The sequence below is a fragment of the Octodon degus genome, unplaced genomic scaffold (assembly GCF_000260255.1).
Source record: "Octodon degus isolate 3935 unplaced genomic scaffold, OctDeg1.0 scaffold00035, whole genome shotgun sequence".
In the NCBI taxonomy this organism is placed as follows: domain Eukaryota; kingdom Metazoa; phylum Chordata; class Mammalia; order Rodentia; family Octodontidae; genus Octodon; species Octodon degus.
In genome coordinates this window covers 15484192-15490486 of record NW_004524611.1, presented here as the reverse complement: position 1 = coordinate 15490486, position 6295 = coordinate 15484192, and the positions used below count along the sequence as shown (strand labels likewise).

Genomic DNA, 6295 nt, shown 5'->3' with positions numbered 1-6295 from the left:
GAGAGTCTCCAACATGACCACGCAGATCTGTTTGACACACTCAATGATGGATTGCGGGATGCCAGCAATAGAGATGGCTCGTTCAGCTGAACTGGGGAGCGTATCTCCTGCCACTTGGGCCTGAGCCCCTGTACTTGCTCGTATTTCCTTGATCTTGCAACCGCCTTTTCCAATGAGTGAGCCACTCTGACCAGCAGGGACCACCAACCTCAGAGTGACCGGGGGTCCATTGGCAGCTGGGCTATTGGTCATAGAGCTGCTGATGACCTCTTCCAGTGTGTCAATGATCATAGCAAAGGCTTTGAAGATGGCATTAGTGGGTCCAGCCAAAGTGATAATTCACTCAGGACAATTCCCTTCTGAGATGTTGATACGTGCACCACTCTCCTCATGCATCTTCTTAACTGATTCTCCTTTCTTTCCAATGATACTGTCAACATAAGTAGCCGGATGGTGAGAGTGACATTTAATCCACCTTCAATCACACTGGTGTCCATGTCGAATACCATGGGGAGCTGGACTTTTTGAGTGCTCAAGTCTTTGGTCACTGGGGGTCGGGGGGCGGCAAAGTAAAAAACTGCAGGCGCAAGGCGACTCAGGAAAAAGGGTGCCGGCGGGAAGGGGAAGGGCGGGAGGCGGGGTGGGGGGGGAACAATAGGGGCGGGAGGGAAGGCAAGCCCCCCCACTCCCGGGAGCGGGTGGAGGAGGAAGGGGCGGTGGAGGAGGAGGAAGAGGAAAAGGGAGAGACCCCAGGGCGGGTGGAGGGCGGGTGGGAGAGGGCGCAGGCTGCCGCTGCTCCGGCTGCTGCCTCTGCTGGTCTTGAAGCTACTTATTTTTCCAGAGATATTTTGTTCAGTTCTAGGATACAAACCCAGGGTCTTGTGCTTGGTGGGCAGTTGCTCTACCACTGAGCTACACTCCCAGCTCCACAAGCGTTTTTAAATTGTTGATATCTTGGGATTTTTCTCTGGACAATCATGTCATCCGAACATAGGTTTTGGTTTTTTCCTTTTCTTATGTGTGTTTTTCCTTGCTGGTCAGCTGGCTGGGACAGCCACTGTGAGCATGCTCACCTTGCTCTTAGTCACGGGGTGCTGCTGGTTGCCACATCAGCTGAACAGACACCCATTCATAGTGCTGGAGGTTCCTGCCTGCCATGGGGCAGGCTGGGGAGACAGCAGGTCCTGGCTGGAGCACAAGGTGCAGTGAGGCTGCTCAGCTCACAGCCAGGAGCAGAGAGCGAGGCAGAGAAGAGGCCTGGGGTCTTTTGATCCCTGTTGAGGGCACAGCCCCACGACCTAAAGACCCAGCCCTGGGCCCTGCCTCTTAAAGGTCACCCACCTCCCTATAGCACCTCACTAGGACCGAGCCTCTAACCCACAGGCTGCTGGACAGACTTGGATCTAAAGCAGAGCAGCAATGAGAGGTCAGGCTTTTACCAGTAAGTGTGGTAAATGCTACCTGTATGATTATGTATTTACCCAGAGCTTTAAAAATCCACATTAACAGCAGATTATTATTTTTTGAGACAGGGTCTCCCGATGCAATTTGGACTGGGCTTGAACTCACTAGGTAGCCTAAATTGGCCTAAAACTCATGCTGGTCCTCCTGCCTCAGCGTCCCGAGTGCTGGAATTACAGATGTGTGCCACTTACCTGGCTAGTTGCAGATTTTTCTGTATACTATTAGGATGAGGAGGTTCCTATTCCAACTTTCCCAAGAGATTTTTTTTTTAAATCATAAAGATATTTAAAGGCTTTTCTGTACCAGTTAACATGAGCATGCAGTTATACTTTAGTAAACATGTTAATATAGTAGGTTATATTGTTTGATTCTATCTATCTGTCATTTATTTATTTGCAGTATTGTGCGTTGAGCCCAGGGCCTTCACACTGTCCTGTACCCATGGCTCTTTTTATTTTTTATTTTTATCTTGAGACAAGGTCTCATTAAATTGCTAAAGTGCCCTGGCTGGGCTTAAACTTGTATCTTTGTGAGTGATACTGGTCTCTAATCTTTGCTTCTAATGTCACAGTTTATTGGTCTCATAAGTTAGGAAATATTTCCTTTTCTGTTTTCTGGAGGTTGTGCCCTTAATATTTTTTAAAATATGAATTTAATCCTCCAGTGGAACTCTAGGGGGCCTGGTGGTGCCCTGGTTGAATGTGAGGGAAGAGCTAACATGCAGGTCTGTGTTTTGGGACCCAACTCTGGACTATTAGCACAGCTCCTGGATAAGAAAGATGCCGTTCTTTATGCAACGGACAATGTGTTGTCGGGACCGGGTTCCTGGCATGTTTAAAGTTAACATAAAGATTCATGGTTCCCAGAAAGCTGGGTGTAGTGGTGCACACCTGTAACCCCAGCATTTGGAAGGCTGAGGCAGGAGGACTGCTGAAAGTGCGAGGCCAGCTTGGGCTACATACTGAGTTCAAGGCCAGCCTGAACTGTATACCAAGACCCTGTCTCTGAGAAGAAAAAGAAAAAAGATCCTGGTCCCCATCTTCACATGCTATCCACTTGGTACCTGACTGGGTTGGAGCCATGCTGGTGACCTGGAAGGTGTCTGTCCAACTTCTGTTGACTTTGTTGCTTTTATTTTTCATTACAGTTTGACTCTAGGACTCAAGCAGGAGTTCTGGGCAAGAGTGTCTCACACATGTCCCCACAGTTTGCTCCTGAAGAAGGTGTGCTGTGCTGTCCCCGAGGGAGATAACAAGAGGATGTGCATTGACCCCGCCGGCCTCCTTCCATTTATATCCTCTTCCTGCTGTTCCTGCATTGTGTCCTTTTGCTGTAATAAGTTTTAACCTAGAATATAGCTTCATGTGGAATCATAGGGGTCCCGTAGCTGTGTAGGATCATTTAGAATAGAAAGTTGATTTTTAAAAATAGAAGCTCAATTTTAAAAATAGTTACTTCTCAAATTATCTATTTAATATTGAGTGACTTTTGTGATTTTCAAGGTATTGGCTCATTCTAGCCAAGTTAGTGAATTTATATGGGTGGAGTTTTTGTTGTTTTCGCTTATTAGCTAGCCTTTTATTTGTCAGAGTCTGTAGTGCTAGTCAATACTTGCCTCTCCCTCTCTTTCTTCCTTCCCTCCCTCCCTTTTATTTTTTCCTTCTTTCCTTCCTTTGGGCACTGTAGTTTGAATCCAGATATTTGCAGTGAGCTACATCCACAGCTCTTCTTAAATTTTTTTGATATCTTGGGTCAGGGTCTTACTAAGTTTCTAAATTGCCCATGTTTGGCTGGAACTTGCAATCTTCCTGCCTCAGTCTCCTGGAGTGCTGAGATCACAGTTATTCATTACTGTGGAGAACCACCTGGGCAGCTCTCCTTGCAGGAGGAGCAGTTGTCTCCATTTTGGCTACGCTTGACCCTATTTCCATCCAGTGATATGTACAGAGCTGGCTAGGATTTTTCCTTATCCCTTCAACTGGCCTTAAGTAGTGCATATCAGTCTAGCCAAGTTGCTGGTGGTAGTCTTTGAAGAAAGCAGGCATGTTTCCCTGAAAAACCTGCTGCTGCTCCCTTGTGTGAGCCAGGATGAGGGGGGATGAGGAGCCAATGCTCCACACAGTTGGATGGTATTGGGCCTCGAGATAGAGGCCATGACTCCTGGAGCTTGAAAGATTACACATCAGAGCTGAAGTACTGACCCCAAAACATTAGATACTATCTCAATTGTGTAATGCAATTGCTGTCTGCCTACCCTTCTCTCTGCATTTTGCAGAGGTGAGCGCAGGCTCCCACCTAGCTCAGCTCACGGCGCTCACCTACTTCCAGCTGTTCTCACAGGCACTCATCCTCAAGCCACTTCTTTCTTCATGAATTAATAAAACCCAGGTTGGGCCTTGGGTTGAGGCCTTTGTTCCAGTTGCCATCATTGTGGTTGGGCTTAGGACCCCTGGGCTTCCCATAACTACAAATATGCTTTAGTGTCTTTATCCTTGCCATGGATTACACTGGAAGTGGTAGATTGGAATTAACTCATGAGAATTCCAATAACTTTTAATGGGATTATAAATATAAACTTCTTGAACTGAGCTGAGGATCAGGAAGGGCTCTCTAAACATTACCATGCCTAGTTTCTATGTTACTTTTGATATTGGTAATTTGTGTTTTCCTCTTCTTTTGTCTTAAGAGATTTATTCATTTTACTGATCTTTCAAAGAGGACCTTATCTTTGTTTCATTAACTTCCTTGTTTTTAACTGAGTTTTGTTCCTATCTTCATTATTTCCTTCCTTGAGTTTGTTCTGGATTTGTTTTTTTGTATTGTTTTGTTTTTTGTTTTTAGTGCCTTATGGTAGGAGCTTTTGAGTTGAGATCTTCCTGTAAACAGTGTTATAAATTAATTCTAGATTTCTTTAGTTTTGTCCTACAAATTTTGACCTGTTGTATTTTCACTTTCATTGAGTTTAATGTGTTTTGCTTTTTTCTCCTGAGGAAGGTTCTTGCTGGTCTTGAGCTCATTATGTAGCCCAGGCTGACCTTGAATTCCTGGAGGTCTTCTGGCCTCAGCCTTCTTGAGTGCTGGTATTATAGGCATGTGCCACCACACCAGGCCAATGTGATTTTCCTATTTTCCTAGAGATGTCTTTTTCGACCTATGAATTATTGAGAATTATGTTGTTTACTGTCCATGTGTTTGGAGATTTCCTTAAAGTTTTTTTGTTACTGGTACTTAGTTGGATTCCATTATGGCCAATGCCACACTTGTTTGTATTTTAATTATTCTGAGTTTATTTTGAGGTTTGTTTTATGACCTAGGATAAGAGTTTTGTCTTAGTCACTTTCCTTGTGGCTGAGACCCAACACCCACAGCTTAAAGGAGGAATGGCTTAGTTTTGCTCAAAAGTTTGACAGGATTCATCTCATGGTCTGTTGGTTCCGAGGCAGGAAGATCACGGGAGAGGGTCTGGCACAGGACAGCTGCTTGTGTCATGCTGTCCAGGAAGAGGAAAGTGGAGGGAGGAGCTGGGGAAGGACCTGGGGCATGCACCCAGTGAACTGCCTAGTCTGACTGGAGCCCCTTCCTAACCGGATGAATCCACTGAAGAGCATAGCAGCACCGCCATCCAACCAGCTTCCAGAAGCCCAGCCTCTGCACACAAGAGCCTGCGGGGAGACATCCTAGATGTAAACTGCCACATCTTCTCTGGGCAAATGCCCCCTTAGGTGATCCAAAAGAATGTGTATTCAGCTGTTGTGGAGTGCTGTGTAAGTACCAGTTAGGTCCTGTGGTTTGATAATATTCAGGTCGTCTATATCTTGGCTGATTTCGTGACTAGTAATAAACTCAATTGTTGAGAGCATGGTGTTAAGGGCTACAGCTCTTAACTGTAGACTCCTCTATTCTTTTTTTCAGACCTGTCAATTTTGCTTTTATTTCAGAGCTCTGTCGTTTGTCGCATACACATTCAGGAATGCTATGCCTTCTTGGTGGGTGTTCAGTGGGTAGTGTCCCTCTGCATCACTGGTGGTTTTCTATGTTGTGAAATCAACTTTATTTGGCATTAATATAGCCACTTGGTTCCTTTTGATTAATATTTGTATGCTGTATTTTTTATGTTCAAACTACATATATCATTATATATGAAGTGTGTTTGTTGTATACAGCATACAGTTAGGTCATAAAATCTGCTGTAACTCTGTCCATTTCTTTTATTTATATAATTTATATTTCATGTATGTCTGAATGCTAGGGTTTATGTATGCCATTTTAAAATTTGTTTTCTCTAATTTTTAAAATTCCTGTTTTTCTATGCTTTTCTGGGAATTACTTGACCATTTTTTAATATTGTAATTCCATTTGTTTTACTTACACTGCTTTTGGGTGAATCTGTAGTGTCTTCAGTGTTTGCTGTAGGTGTCACATTATACATATGTAATAATGCAACAGCCTAGTGACATTGTTTTACCATGTCACCTCCCATGTAGCTAGGTCTCTAAATCCCACCCCTCCCATCTGTAATTATAATTTCTTTTGCATACAGTGAGAAATTAATCAATGTTAGGCTTAGCTCTTCCCCATCTCTTTCCTTCCTGAAGGTTGAATGTAGGGCCTTCACACCGACCTACATCTCCACATCCTTTTGTACCTTTGAGACAGGGTCTCCCTTAAGATGCTTAGCTGCTCAGGCTTGGCTTAAACTTGTGATCCTCCTGCCTTACCCTCCCAGAGTGCTAGGATTATAGTCCTGCATCATCATGCATAACTTTCCTCTAGCAAAATCTTTTTTTTTAAATTTTATTTATTTATGTGTGTGTGTGTGTGTGTGTGTGTG

General features: G+C 44.2%; 1 pseudogene; it reads right to left on the bottom strand.

Moving 5' to 3' along the window:
• Window positions 1-6: 6 nt before the first annotated feature.
• LOC105742079 lies at window positions 7-548 on the bottom strand (annotated as a pseudogene).
• Window positions 549-6295: the final 5747 nt, after the last annotated feature.